General features: G+C 46.9%; 1 long non-coding RNA gene across 1 annotated transcript; it reads right to left on the reverse strand.

Moving 5' to 3' along the window:
- Positions 1-1,507: 1,507 nt before the first annotated feature.
- On the reverse strand, positions 1,508-15,232 carry LOC140843743 (uncharacterized). Its single transcript, XR_012121757.1, has 3 exons — positions 14,741-15,232; positions 12,241-12,275; positions 1,508-2,209 (listed from the first exon to the last, which is right to left on the reverse strand). It is a non-coding gene; the product is annotated as an uncharacterized lncRNA (long non-coding RNA).
- Between the last annotated feature and the right edge of the window lie 871 nt (positions 15,233-16,103).

Below are 16,103 nucleotides of genomic sequence, written 5' to 3' on the forward strand. Positions count from 1 at the left end.
TTATCACAATAATTAGTTAAAGGATACACAAGATACAAAGATGCAAACTGTGACATGAAAAATATAACATGTTGGGGGAAGGAGAGTAAAAATGTTTTAGAATGGGACCAAACTCGAGTTGTTCTCAACTTAAGATAGGTGGTTATAGAGGTAAGTTGTTACATGTAAGCCTCATGGTAACCACGAAGCAAAAAACTATAGTAAAGACATAAAAGAGAAAGGTAAAGGAATATAAGTGTACAACTAAAAAACTCATCAAACTACAAAAGAAGAGAGCAAGATGAGGTTGGCAAAACTGGACAGCTACATGTAAGGGAATGAAACTGGATCATTGTCTAACCCCACACACAAAAGTAAACTCAAAATGGATCAAAGACCTGAATGTAAGGCATGAAACCATAAAACTCTTAGAAAAAAACACAGGCAAAACCTCTTGGACATAAACATGAGCAACTTCTTCATGAACATATATCTCTGGGCAGGGGAAAGAAAAGCAAAAATGAACAAATGGAACTGTATCAAGCTGAAAAGCCTCTGTACAGCAAAGGACACCATCAATAGAACAAAAACGCATCCTACAGTATGGAAGGATATCCAACAAGAGGTTGACATCCAAAATACATAAAGAGCTCATGCATCTCAACAAACAAAAAGCAAATAATCCAATTAAAAAATGGGCCAAGGGTCTGAACAGACACTTCTCCAAAGAAGAAACTCAGATGGCCAACAGGCCCATGAAAAGATGCTCCACATTGCTAGCCATCAGAGAAATGCAAATTAAAACCACAATGAGACATCACTTCACACCAGTAAGGATTGCCACCATCCAAAAGACAAACAGCAACACATGCTGGCAAGAATGTGGAGAAAGGGGAGCCCTCCTACACTGCTAGTGGGAATGTAACTAGTTCAACCATGTGGAAAGCAGTGTGGAGGTTCCTCAAAAAACTTAAAATACAACTACCATTTGACCCTGAAATTGGTCTCCTAGGAATTTACAGAAAGAAAACAAGATCCAAGGTTCAAAAAGACATATGCACCCCTATGTTTACTGCAGCACTATTTACAACAGCCAAGATATGGAAGCAACCTAAGTGTCCATCAGTAGATGAATGGATAAAGAAGAGGTGGCACATATACAAAATGGAACACTATTCAGCCATAAGAAGAAAACAAATCCTACCATTTGCAACAACATGGATGGATCTAGAGGGTACTATGTGTTAGGGTCCGGGCTTCCGAGGCTTCTCCAGAGAACAAACTACACAGGCATAGAGATGTAAATTCAAGCAAAGTCTTTATTCAGCCAGCTAGCTGGGGTCCAAGTGTCAGCCCGACGCAGCGGGTCTCAACAAGGACCCCAAGCACTCAAAGCCAAGGGTTTATATAGCATTTTCAAAACACTTAACTCATAGTAATTTTCCACAGCTGCATATTATTCTTGCAAGACATACATCCTGGGGTTAGGCAAGAGCAAGATAAGACCACTCCTCAATTGTCAGGGAGGTTCTGCACGATAAGCTTGGTATGTAAGATTAGCTGACCAAGGTTAGCTGACCAAAGGCCACAGCTGCCCACCGCCTGGTGTTCATGATTAGCTTGTTTTTCAAGGCCTTACCCAGTTCCAGTTTTTCTTTCTAAGTCACATACTCAGAAAATGGCTTCTAGGCCTTTAAGATGGCTATGCTTATGCTAACCTATTTCTATTCTTACATTCCCCTCTTCTTCTTGTATCTATTTCAGTCATGAAATTAGGGGTCATCTGTTTGGTTAACACTCTGATAGTTCTGTCTCAACACTATGATTTGCATGGTGCTAATGCGTTCTTTGATAAAGGTAACACATGGAGTGACTCCGGTTTGGCAGGCCTACTACTTGTTAGAATGAATAAGCTGGGGTGGTGCTGATTACTTCTGTCCTGTTGCAGAGGGAGGTGTAAGTTTTAGGAACTCTCTCAATGCAGGTTCTTCGCCTACTTACAGAGGATAAAGTGAGTCTTGGTCTTTGTCTCATTCTCTCTTCTACAGATAGGGACTCTAGCTGCTGCTAGGGAAAAGGAGCGATGACCGCTCTGGCTGCTTCGTGCTGAGAAGGGGGCGCAGTAAAGGGTGCAGCTAGGTCTCCATCACTGGTCAGTTGAGAGGGCCTCAGAAGGCTGGCGCTTCTATTCTGGGTTTCATTTCTATTACTATTTGCAGTTTTGTGGCTTCTAGGCAAGATAAAACAAATTGTGCTATTAGGTTATGCAGCAACATCTGGAGTTGGATTTTCTATTCTGGAAGGAGGCTGCCGTTATTGAAACAATACTTTTCTCTAAAATCACCCTCATTTTTATTAGAAGTAACCAGGTTAAGAAAATAATTAACAGCTGGCTTGATCATTTGCACAAGTGCAGCAAGAAGAGCAATTGATTACACAGGCTCTTTTAAATATGCTTTGCTGGAACTTTTTGTAAGGAATTTCAGATTGAACTTTTAAAGGCCTCTTGAGACCAGACAGCCAAGCTAGACTTGCCATCAGGCTTTGCCTGCAGTACCTGTAGATTTGGATGAATTCTTCTCTTCTCAAGGTCTCTGCACCTGCCAGGAAGTGACCTTCTTTACTCACCTGGTAAGGCTGCTGGGAACTCTGTAAGCAAGGTACCAGGCCAGTTCTTCCAAGGGGCTTTGTTGGCTTTATAAAGTCAATCTTAGTTCCTTAAAGTTGTTCACATCTGAGTCCATGCACATGTCTCTCAGGTATGACACTTCAGTCAAAGCCCTGGCAGTATAACCAGTGTTCTTAAGTAGTCTTCTCACAAGGAAAGCAGATTCTTATTGAACTCGTGCAAATAAACATACTGCCATGAAATACAAAAACAGTCACTGAAAGTTTTTTAACTCTGGAGTTATCAGGTAGAGAGAAGGATGTTTCAATTCTGCTCATAAAGATAGTCATTCACTAAACTGTTGTCAGTTTAAGAGAACAAGGTTAAAACACTTTATCAGCAACATTTGAAACAAAAAGACACAAAATCATTTTCTTTAGTTTATGTAATCTTATGTAACTAATACCTGTTGAAGGGTCCCCACCAGTAAGATGGCAAACTTCCAGCTTCTTTTCGGGGTCCTCGGTTCCCGCCGGCGCCACCTGAAGCCCAATCACCTCTCGCACCCCTCCCAATCCCAGCACCTAGCCAACAGCCAACAGCCCCGTACAAGTAACACCACAATCACCCTATGCCCCTTCCTATATAACCCAACACCTTTCCCTAATAAAGGGGAACTCTCCGGTGAATTGCTGCTGTGTGTCGCTCCTTTCCTTTCATTGGTGCCAAAACCCGGGAGACAGGACACCCCAACTGGGCCCTGTCTTCCCCCCAACACCAGCAGCAGCTTGCCCTCGTCCTCTTTTTCCGGCTCTGACTCATCACACTCACCACTCCTCTCTGGCCTTTAGGTAAGTTTTCCCCCTGGGGTGGGCCACTCTTCCCCAAGCTATCGCACTGCCATTGACCGTGATCCTCTGGCAAGGCCCTGATGCTCGGGGACGAGGAGGGAACGCTCCCCGCCTCAGGCCTTCATGGCTGTGGCGGACCCTCAGGCCCCTCCTCCAAAAGCCATAAACCCCCGCCTCAGGCCTGAAACTTTTTAAGCAAAATTTCCCCGGGGTGGGCCACTCTTCTCCAAGCTATCGCAGTGCCATTGACCGTGATCGTCCAGCAATGCCCTGACGCTCGGGGACGAGGAGGGAACTCTCCCCGCCTCAGGCCTTCACGGCTGCGGCGGACCCTCAGGCCCCTCCCCTGACAGCCATAAATCCCCGCCTCAGGCCTTCACGGCTGCAGCGGACCCTCAGGCCCCACCCCAGACAGCCATAAATCCCCGCCTCAGGCCTTCACGGCTGCAGCGGACCCTCAGGCCCCTCCTCTGACACCCATAAATCCCTGCCTCAGGCCTTCACGGCTGCAGCGGACCCTCAGGCCCCTCCTCTGACAGCCATAAACTCCGCCTCAGGCCTTCACAGCTGCAGCAGACTCTCAGCCCCCCCCCAGCAGCCATAAACGAGGTGACTCCTTTGCAGATGAGAATGCTCCCTTTCCCGCACCCTCCTCCTTCTGTTCCGTCCACCAAAACCTGTTTGGTCTGCCGAAAACGCCTAGCGCTAGGTACCTTGTGACTCAGGCACTCTGCCTTCTTAGGGAAGTCTGGGTGAGGACCCACACTTCCCAAGAAATTCCGACTCGTATACGAGTTTCCGCAGACCACCAAGGATCATCGGGGACGCCCTTTGTCTCCTTGTGGTCTGCTTCCAGTCCGAGGATCTCCGTTTGTCTTCCCCTGTTTGTCTCCTTCTCTGTCCTTTAGCCATGGGAGCCTCCTCATCCCTCCCTGAAAGTTCACCTCTTGAATGCCTGCTTAAGCATCTGGCTACCCTCTCCCTGACGCCTGATATAAAACCAAAACTTCTCCGTAAATATTGCTCCCAAGGTTGGCCGACATACCCCCTAGACAATAACAACCAATGGCCTGCAGGGGGAACTCTTGATCCTAACATCACTCGCAATCTCTTTAACTACTGCCAGCGCCTGAAAAAATGGAAGGAGATTCCCTATATCGAAGCTTTTCGCCTCCTAGCTCAAAATCCCAGCCTCTGCACCACCTGCTCCCTGCCCCAAGTTCTCCTAGCCTGCAAGCAGTCTCCCTCCCCTCCACACACTCCCAGTCCCTCTTCAATTACCTTTGACCCAGCCGACGAGCCTCCAGCCATACAGACTTCCCCCTTCGGCCCCTCCCCCTCCTACAACCCTCCACCCTCCCCCGCTGCTGCCGCCTCTTTCACCGGGGCAGAAGCCTCCCGTCCTCTCCCTTCCCCTTCTTCTCCTACAACAGCCCCTCCCCCTTCCTCTACCACCGCCACCACTGCCTCTTTCCCCGCGGCAGAAGCTTCCCATCCTCTCCCTTCCCCTTCTTCTCCTAGAACAGCCCCTCCCCCTTCCTCTACTGCCGCCACCGCTGCCTCTTTCCCCGCGGCAGAAGCCTCCCGTCCTCTCCCTTCCCCTTCTTCTCCTACAACAGCCCCTCCCCCTTCCTCTATCGCCGCCGCCGCCTCTACCCCCGCAGAAGCCTACCATCCTCTCCCTTTCCCCTCCTCCACCATCTCTTCCTGCACCTCACCCCCTCCTCCTCCATCCCCCTCACCTTCCCCACTCCCACAAATCAAGCCTGAGCCTTTCATCCCCCCTCTAACTAAGTTCCAAGAGCCTCGTCCGTCTTTGTCCCCTCAGATTCAGTCCCAAGGGCCTCACAAAATTATCGCAGCTTTGCCCCCATCACCTGTTTCCCCCGCACAGACTGAGCCAGAACCCTTCAGTCCCCCTCAGACTTGGTTCCGAGGGCCTCCCAAAATTATCGTCCCGCTCCGGGAAGTAGCAGGATCCGAAGGCATTGTGCGCGTTCACGTCCCTTTCTCCTTAGGAGATTTAACCCAACTAGAGAAACGCCTAGGTTCCTTTTCCACTGATCCCATGACATACATCAGGGAGTTTCAATGGACCCTCCAGTCTTACAGCCTCACGCATCATGACATTTTCATGCTCCTGGCCAATACTCTCCTCCCTGAAGAGCGTAGACGAGCTTGGGACTTCACCCAAAAGCATGCTACCAAAACCCACAGGACTGACCCCACCTGTAACCCTGGCCCCACTGCTGTCCCCCAACAAGACCCACACTGGGATTATAACCGCGGTGGGTCTCCACTCTCGAGATATTTTTGCCTCCTGCTTAATAGCAGGTCTGAAAAAGGCAGCTCGTAAAGTAGTCAATTTTCAAAAGCTCCAAGACATAATTCAAAAGAGAGACGAAACCCCCTCCGAGTTCTTAGACAGACTCAATCAAGCCCTATTACAGTATACCAGCCTGGACCCAGAAACACCTGAAGGAAGACAGATCCTTATGACATACTTCCTAGCTCAAAACTACCCCGACATTAAAGCTAAACTCAAAAAGTTAGAACAAGGCCCCGCTACCCCACAAACTGAGATCCTAACAGTGGCCTTTAAAGTCTTCCATAACCGGGAGGAGGAGAAAGAACGCCATAAACAAAAAGCTGATCAGGCCAATTTCCAGATGTTGGCCCAGCTGATAAAACCACAACCTGGGCGCCCCTCTACAGACAAGCCCCCTCCAGGAGCTTCTTTCAAGTGCAGAAAAGAGGGACATTGGTCAAGGGCGTGCCCCTCCCCCAGATCTCCTACCACCCCATGCCCCAGATGCCACAAAAAGGGCCACTGGGGGTCTGATTGCCCAACCACCCGAAGGGGAGGCTGGACGAACAACCCCCATCCTAAGCCCACCGTAGTGGGGCTGGCAGAAGAAGATTGATGGGGCCCGGGGGCTTCTCGCCCAACCATTTCCATCACCAAACAGGAGCCCAGGGTTACTTTAACAGTAGACGGTCGCCCCATCTCCTTCCTCCTAGATACAGGAGCCACCTTCTCAGTCTTGCGAGAATACCGGGGTCCTACCACGCCATAGTCGGGGTAGGAGGTAAACAGATTTTCCCATTAAACTCCCCCCTTTTATGCACAATCCTAGACAGTCCCATACCTTTCTCCCACTCCTTCCTAGTTATGCCCCAGTGTCCCATCCCTTTACTAGGACGGGACATCCTTTCTCTCCTCCACGTTTCCATAACTATATCCACTCCCACAGCCCCCAGTACTCCCTTTCTGATGGCCCTCATAGCCGACAACCCCCCTCTACCCAATGAAAGCTCCGGTTCCACCCTTATATACCCTGTAAATCCCAAAGTTTGGGACATTACAAGCCCCTCCATGGCCCTATGTCCCCCTGCCTCTATCAAATTACGTGACCCCTCTCAGTATATCTGTCAGGCCCAATACCCCCTAACCACTTCAGCCCTCATAGGCCTCCAACCCATCATTCAAAATCTCTTAAACAAAAACTACCTCAGACCCACTCACTCCCCATTTAATACCCCCATATTAGCTGTTAAAAAAAACAATGGATCTTTCCGCCTTGTCCAAGACCTTCGCCTCATCAACATAGCCATTGTCCCTATCCATCCCTTAGTTCCAAATCCATACACCCTTTTATCGCAGATCCCTGCTTCCGCATCCCACGTCTCAGTCCTAGATCTCAAGGACGCATTTTTTTCTATCCCTCTAGACCCCTCCTCCCAAGATTTTTTTGCCTTCACCTGGATGGACCCATACACCAGACATTCTGTACAACTTACTTGGACAGTTTTACCACAAGGCTTCCGAGATAGTCCCCATATTTTTGGACAAGTCCTAGCTCAAGACCTCAAACAGTTTCACCATGATCACCCCGAGTCCACTTTATTACAATATGTAGATGATCTTCTGCTCTGCAGTCCCTCGTGGGAACAGTCTCAACTTGACACTGCGTCTCTACTTAACCTTCTAGCTTCCAGAGGTTACCGAGTATCCCCCGCCAAAGCTCAAATCTCTTCCCCTTCTGTCACTTACCTTGGATTCCTTCTGTCTCAACAAAGAAAGTCCATTACCTTAGACAGAAAATGACTCCTCTCTGACCTGCCCATTCCCAAAACCAAGACATAAATCCTTTCCTTTCTAGGCCTGGCTGGGTATTTTAGACCGTGGAACCCTAACTTCTCCCTGTTAGCAAGACCCCTATACGACCTCAGCAAGGGCCCCCCTGAAGAACCATTATCATCCTCACCCTGACACTCCTTCATTAAGCTCCGCCAAGCCCTTGTAGAAGCTCCAGCTCTCCATCTCCCTGATTTGTCAAAACCCTTCTCATTATACATTCTTGAGAGGTCCAGTCAAGCTCTAGGAGTCCTAGGCCAATATTATGGCCCATCCTTTGCCCCAGTAGCTTATCTCTCCAAGCAATTAGACCCCACAGTTCGGGGACGGGCCCCCTGCCTACGGGCATTAGCCGCTGGACAGCTCTTGCAGAAAGAAGCTCATAAACTAACATTCGGAGCGCCCCTTACCATTCTGTCCCCACATCACCTAAAAGATCTCTTAACCTACAAAAGTTTACAGACTCTCCCTCCCTCCAGACTCCTGACCTTACTATCCTCTTTCCTCCAAAATCCAAACATTTCTTTCCTCCCCTGCCAGCCCCTGAATCCGGCCACTCTTCTTCCTCTACCCTACTCTCCTCATACTCCCTCGCATGATTGCCTGGAAGCCCTTCACAACTTCCTTCCGTGCCACTCCACGATCTCCGAAGGAGCCCTCTCACACTCCGACCTCATCTGGTTTATTGATGGGTCCTCCTTTAAACATGAGGGCACCCACTACTCAGGATACGCATAGTGTCCCTCGAAGATGTCATTGAGGCACGAGCCCTACCCCCTGGTACAACCAATCAGCAGGCCGAACTCATTGCAGCCACCAGAGCTTGCACTCTGGCCCGGGACACGTCTCTCACATTGTACACTGACTCCAAGTACGTATTCCACATTCTCTTGTATAACGCGGCAGTATGGAAATAACGAGGCCTCCTCACCACAAAAGGAAATTCCATAACTAATTCAGCCTTAATTACTAAACTTCTAGAGGCTTTACAACTCCCACACCAACTAGGCATAGTCCACTGCAAATCACATCAAAAGGATGACTCCCCCATTGCAAGAGGTAACAACAAAGCTGACAGAGTAGCCCGGTCAGTTGCCCTATCAGAAGACACACCAGACAACAATCCATCTGCCCTTGCAGTTTTAGCCTTATCACGAGACACCCTCTGCTCCCAGGACAAAGAGTCTCTCTTCTGCCTCTTACATAATCTGTTCCATCCCAGCCCCCAATTCTTGATCCATTTTTTACAATCTTTTTTTCCTCTCTCTCCTGAAGACAAAACCCTACTTAACCAAATCACCTGCAAGTGCACCATCTGCCAACGCACTAACCCTAATACCCCCCTCAAGGCCCAACCCTTCCCAGCTCATCAAGCAAGGGGTAATGTCCCCAATGCAGATTGGCAAATAGACTTCACTAACATGCCCCCTGTACGACGTACCAGATACCTACTCGTGCTAGTAGATACATTTTCAAGATGGGTCGAAGCTTTCCCCACCACTAAAAAACGAGCGTCCGTAGTTGCCTCTATCCTCCTCACCCAGATCTTTCCTAGGTTCGGGATGCCCACTTCCCTCCAATCAGATAACGGCCCTGAGTTCACTGCCCAAATTATCCAGAACCTCTCCAAGTCGCTCTCACTCCCCTGGCATTTACATTGTCCTTATCGACCACAAGCTTCAGGAAAAGTAGAAAGAGCCAATAGGACTCTAAAAGGCATCCTGACCAAACTATCTCTAGAACTACACCTTGACTGGGTTTGCTTACTTCCATTAGCTCTACTCCGCATTCGAGCCCTCCCAAAGAAACCTTCCTTCTTGTCGCCCTTTGAGATCATGTACGGCCGCCCGATTCTACCCCCGGGGCTCCCTTCCCACAAAAGACCAATTCCTCCCAATATAGCCCTTCCACTACTCTCTCTCCTCTGCACTGAATTGTGGAAATATCAGGATTGGCTCCTTCCTGATCCATCCGCCTCCCAAAATCCTCCTGTCATACAGCCCGGCCAACTAGTGTTTTATAAGCCACCAGAGGATCAGCCCTCTCTCACCCCGAAATGGGAAGGTCCACACCCAGTTATTCTCTGCACCCCCTCGGCCCAAGCTCTCACTGCCTGATAACTCTGTCACCCCTTAGATTCATATCTCCAGGTTGAAACCAAATACCCAAGACCCACCTTCTCTGTACACCCAAGACCCATCAGTCACAATCCAGAGTCCTTCGGATACAGCCCAAGACGCTGTCTACTCTACCATGCCTCATCCCTCTGATCCCTTGAAGCTCCGCATCTCCCGTGCACCCCCTTTGCCATCCATACCCGAATCATGACTTTTTCCTCCTTTACTGCTCTCTCGCTTTTTTCCCTCATTCCTATTGTCTTCCCTGCTGCCCCACCCTCCTTTGTATGGCGATTCAAAGTCAGGCAGACTTACACACAGCATCAAACAAAAGTTACTGCCCTCATTGCCACATCAGACTGCCCTCTGAAAGGCTGCTCTGAGCCTTTGTACCTCCACTTTCCTCCCTCCACTGAAGTATTCATTTACAGCTACCTTTATTCTCCCTACCTCTGCTTCCTCTATGACCAAAGACAAGCCTATTGCAGGCGATGGCAAGACACCTACGGGGGATGCCCCTACTGGTCTTGCGCCATTCACTACATGGGTGACTTCCATTACCCACAGTATTATTCCTCCAACCGTTTCATGAAATATCCCAACGGCTCATTCTCCTTATCAATCCCAGATCCCTGGGACTCTCGATGGGCTGCTGGAGTAACAGCCTCAGTTTACTACAAGAGGTCCTCGACCCCCCATGGTACCCTTCATATCTCCCGAGAGTATGTTCCCTCTCGCTCCCAGATCTCTCAAGTTGCATCAGATATCAGACATTCCGAGAGAGTCATTATCCAAACTCTTGATGGCACCTCTTCATCTTCTTATTCCTCCTACTCTTGGTTACAGCTCATTCAAGACACCACCATCTTTCTCAACCACACCCTCAACACTGCCAATTGTTTCTTGTGCGCATCACTACAGCGCCCACTGCTGGCCGCCGTGCCCCTCAATATTTCCAACTACTCTTTCCATGCAGAAGGACAACCCCTCCATCCTCTGGCAGACATACCCCTATGGGAACCAGAATACGCAGATAATCTCACCATCCACCACTGTGTAGGCCCAACTCCACCCCCCTCCAGTGCACTTCACTGCCTCTCTATCTACACCCCTACCTCCGGCTCTAAGACTTTTACACAACCGGGACACTTCTTTTGGTGTAATGGCAGTCTTTTCAACTCACTGCCTCTCAACTCCGATACACCCTGCATTCTCGTCACCCTAATCCCACAGCTTACACTTTACAGCATGGCAGAATTCCTTGAGCTCCAACCTCCCTTGCACTCGGGCACAAAAAGGGCTGCTTTCCTTCCCATCATGGTCGGTATCTCTTTGATCACCTCAGCCATTGGGGTGGGGTTTTTGGGAGGAGCCTTGGGTCACTCTCTATGGGCAGTTAGAGATCTCAACGCCAAACTTGAGGGAGCCCTGACATCCACTGCTGATTCCCTAGCCTCTCTCCAAAGACAGGTAGGTCACTTCGCTAGCTAAAGTTACCCTTCAAAACCGGCGGGCCCTAGATCTGCTTACAGCCGAGAAGGGCAGCACCTGCCTCTTCCTCCAGGAAGAGTGCTGCTATTACATCAACGAATCTGGCATTGTAGAAATGGACATCACCAAACTCACCGACCTTGCCTCCAGTCTCCACTCTGCTTCCAATTCCAACCCATTCTCTTCAATACTAACAAACCCCCTCCTCACCTGGCTCTGGCCCATTGCAGGCCCCATAATAGTCATTCTTCTCGTCTGTCTCTTCTTACCCTGTATAATAAAGTTCATCAAATCCCAAGTCGGAAAAATCTCTAATCAAGCTTTCAACCAGCTTTTACTCAGGAACTACCAGCTTCTGGCCACAGAAGATCCCTCACCCTCACGTGACCTCCTCACCACATGCTGAGATGGACCCCTCTCTCCGCTGGAAACTGTTTCTGGAAACAATGGCCGCAGACGCCTGGCTCCTGACACCCATATCCTCTTGGCACCATTGGAATCAACAGGTCCTCGACCTATGGTCACAAAGAACCTTCATTGATTTCTAACCTGAAGAAGTCCACATCTACTCATCCTTCCTGTGGGGAATCCTATCAACCCTTTCCTCCCAATCCTCAAGCCCTCACTCCCTTCTCCGCCCCTGTTCAGCAAGAAGCAGTCAGAGAGAAAGCAACATCCACAAACCCATAGAGGAGAAAGGGGGGAATGAAGGGTCCCCACCAGTAAGATGGCAAACTTCCGGCTTTTTTTCGGGGTCCTCGGTTCCCGCCGGCGCCACCTGAAGCCCAATCACCTCTTGCCCCCCTCCCAATCCCAGCACCTAGCCAACAGCCACCAGCCCCGTAGAAGTAACACCACAATCACCCTATGCCCCTTCCTATATAACCCAGCACCTTTCCCTAATGAAGGGGAACTCTCCAGTGAATTGCTGCTGTGTGTCGCTCCTTTCCTTTCACCTATTCTGCTGAAATCCAGTTCTTTACCAGTTTGGGGATAATACTATAAATGACAAAAGACTTACAAATGACAATGGTTAAAGATCTGATGAGAGCTTACTGTAAGACAGTTGACATAAGGAAATTCTGATATTTCTGTAATACAAAACATTCAGTAACAAAGTTTAGCATCATTCTCTTTGACAGTGCTTTCCTGGTAAATAAATAAATATATATATTTATCTGATATATATATTTATCTGATATATATATATCAGATAAAAAAGCCAAATTAGTCAAATGCTTTCTCTAATGAGAAAAAATTTTTCTGACATGTTCCAGGGGACCTCTGGAAAATATCAGAGTTAACTAGAGGTAAAAGCACTTTTTTGAACTTAGCATAAGTGTCCAAGACCAGATACAAAAAAAAGCAGAGAAAGTGCTTAAGTCTACAGGTCTTCCCTGAAAGCTTCAAGAATGCTTTACTCTTTAATAGTAGATATAAGCTGCTATGCAAATTCTATTAAAAGCTCTAAGATCATTTGCATTAAAAAATAGGGAGAGTCCCCCATGTTTTTTAAGACATACAGCATATAAATTAAACAAGAAGACCTGGTGGTTGTCAAAAAAAATCTATTACAACCTTTCTCAAAAGTGGTCACACGTTTGTCCATTTAAACTTTTACAGTGAAACCTGTTTTTCTGGGAGAAACATAATCTTGTCCAGATTCTACAGTTTAATTTTTAAGAATAAATTTTGGTTTGTTAACTAAGTGCATTTAATCAGCTGAAAAAAGCTTTGTTACCATTCTGCTTAGGAGGATAAATTAAGAAAACAAATAATCAGTAACAACTTTAATCATTTGTTGGTTAGAGATTTTTCTACTTATAAAAATATATGGAATAAATAATTCAATTTCTCAGGCCATGCAATCATTTTCAATAACAAAATATTTCAAAGGCAAATAAAGGTTATACAGTTGTTAACAAACTTTAGCTTTTAGTCTTTTTAATATTACGATTTCATTTTTTTTTTTTTTTAATATTCTGGCAACTCACTGAGACTTTAAGCATGAGAAACTGCTTTGATCTTTCAACATTAAGAGCAGACTAACAGTTAAAGAAAACTGTTTAACTGGAAACGAGATTCTAATTTTGCTGTGCACTTGATATCAAGACTCACTTGCTTTAATTTCACTAGGCACGACTATATCTGTAAGAATATAGTAATTTATTCTTCATTTGCCCCATGGTCCCAAGCACATAAACCGGTGAGAATTATGCCTGGGCTTGCCTGCGGCTTGACTGGGTTTATCTCACCTTATCTCTAAACATCCTGACCCTCCCCCCAAAGCAACAGGCTGAGTGGATCTTCCACAACAAAAGGCACAACGCTGTTTTCTCTCTTAAAATAAATAGCTGTACTTTAGAACAAAGTTACTTTCTTTTATCACAAAACACATTCTTTAGCATGCAGAAGAGTTTTCATTCTTTATACTTTTTCTGATTAAAACATACATCGCATAGAGAAATGTTTTATTACTTTAAGTAGTTTTAATTAGAACTTAAAACCATTAGAAACTTTAATTTCCAGTGAACACTAAGAAGTAGGATATTGTAAATTGTTAAACTTACATTCTTTAGATTGACAAATTTATGAACACATTTTATAATTTCTGTAACCATGAGCTTTACAGCACAATCTCTCATAGCGTATATCTTCTTAACTTAGCAAAACTTTAAGGTTTTAGGTTACTACAAAGATTCTCAGGCAGTAGGTAGGTATACACACTGTAACACACAATTAAAAAGGTGTTCACTTGCCACAGTCATTTAGTTCACTCATTCGTAACAACTATTCTAGATTACTTACAAGACCTTTACTGAATATTAGGCAAAGCCAAGCCTTTAAGCATTTTATTCTTAAAAGATTTAGCAGATAACATGACTTAAATGACCTCAGGTAAATTTAAGCAGCTGATAACCACAAGGACATGCCTGCCTCAGGCAACCTCAAATTAGCATTAATGCTTAACACTTTTTATCAGGTTTTCTGGAAGTTTTAGAATACCCAATTTTCACAAGCGCTTGTCTTCAAATCAATTTCATTAATACCATCCGGAGGTAGAAAGATATATTCATTTACACACTTAGGGGGTCGTCTGAGTCTGTCCCATGGTGAGAAAGAAGAAGGAAAAAGAATATGAGGGAGACAAAGGCAAAGGATGAAGATGCCACTTCAAACAAAATGACTGTTGTATGTGCTTGTGAACGAGTGCCTGTCGTTGCACAGTTTTCCTTCCACGGGGGACGCAAATTTATCTGGGATTCACGGCTGTGACCCCCTTATCCTGTCACGGGAGTCTTCTAGCAGTGGGCGCCCTAATGGCTCTTAATTGCCTAACCCGTGCCCGCGGGGAATGATGTAGTGGCAGAAAGGAGGAACAGAGAGAGCAGGAGAACCTTAGAACAAGGAAACTTAAAATGAGAAGCGCAAAAAAAATATAAACCGAAACCAAAACACAGTAAAACAATCAATGATAACACCAAGCACACACACCACATCTCATCGCACTCGTTTGGACCGGTCCTTCTCTCACTCTGGTGCGCACCACACTCACCACTTTCAGGGTCCTCAAAAACTCTCGTAATTCTCCCGAAGGGCGTCCACTCGGACTGCCGCAGGGTGACGAGCTCGATCTTTTCCTCCTCGGGCGCCAGTTTTCTGCCGATCAGATTTGCCTTCCTAAGGCCGAATCACTCGGACCCTAGGGCCAGGATTGGTTACCTGGGCTTTTACCCAGGGTCGCTAACCTGGGGGCCGGGACTACCAGCCCGGACTTCCTCACTCGGGACCACTAACCTGAGACCATACACGGGATGGCGACTCCTGCTTTATAATGGATTTATGCAGACACGAGGGGGCGACCCTCGAATTACACTGCCCCGTCCGGACAATTAGACCTTGCCTCCAGCTGTCCTTTGTTCTCAGGGAAGCCGCTCGTATCCCGGACAAGCCCCCAAATGTTAGGGTCCGGGCTTCCGAGGCTTCTCCAGAGAACAAACTACACAGGCATAGAGATGTAAATTCAAGCAAAGTCTTTATTCAGCCAGCTAGCTGGGGTCCAAGTGTCAGCCCGACACAGCGGGTCACAAGGACCCCAAGCACTCAAAGCCAAGGGTTTATATAGCATTTTCAAAACACTTAACTCATAGTAATTTTCCACAGCTGCACATTATTCTTGCAAGACATACATCCTGGGGTTAGGCAAGAGCAAGATAAGACCACTCCTCAATTGTCAGGGAGGTTCTGCACGATAAGCTTGGTATGTAAGATTAGCTGAGCAAGGTTAACTGACTAAAGGCCACAGCTGCCCACCACCTGGTGTTCATGATTAACTTGTTTTTCAAGGCCTTACCCAGTTTCAGTTTTTCTTTCTAAGTCACATACTCAGAAAATGGCTTCTAGGCCTTTAAGATGGCTATGGTTATGCTAACCTATTTCTATTCTTACACTATGCTCAGTGAAATAAGACAGGCGGAGAAAGACAAGTACCAAATGATTTCCTTCATTTGTGGAGTATGAATACAAAGCAAATCTGAAGGAACAAAACAGCAGCGTACTCACAGACTCCAAGAAGCGACTAGCGATTACCAAAGGGGAGGGGTGTGGGAGGGAGAAGAGGATTCAGGGGAATTCTGATTGGTTCACATGGTGTGTGGGGGGTCACGGGAAAGACAATGTAGCTCAGAGAAGACAAGTAGGGATTCCGTGGCATTGTGCTACGCTGATGGACAGCAGCGGCAATGGGGTATGGGAGGACTCAATAATATGGGTGAATGCAGTACCCACATTGTTTCTCTTGTGAAACCTTCAGAGCAGTGTATATCAATGATACCTTAATGAAAAGGAAAAAAAGAAAAAGAAGTTCACATTATACCAATTGAATTTCACGAAAGACTTCAATGCTTTTCTTTTCCTTT

Source organism: Manis javanica, chromosome 10 (assembly GCF_040802235.1).
Source record: "Manis javanica isolate MJ-LG chromosome 10, MJ_LKY, whole genome shotgun sequence".
Classification (NCBI taxonomy): Eukaryota; Metazoa; Chordata; class Mammalia; order Pholidota; family Manidae; genus Manis; species Manis javanica.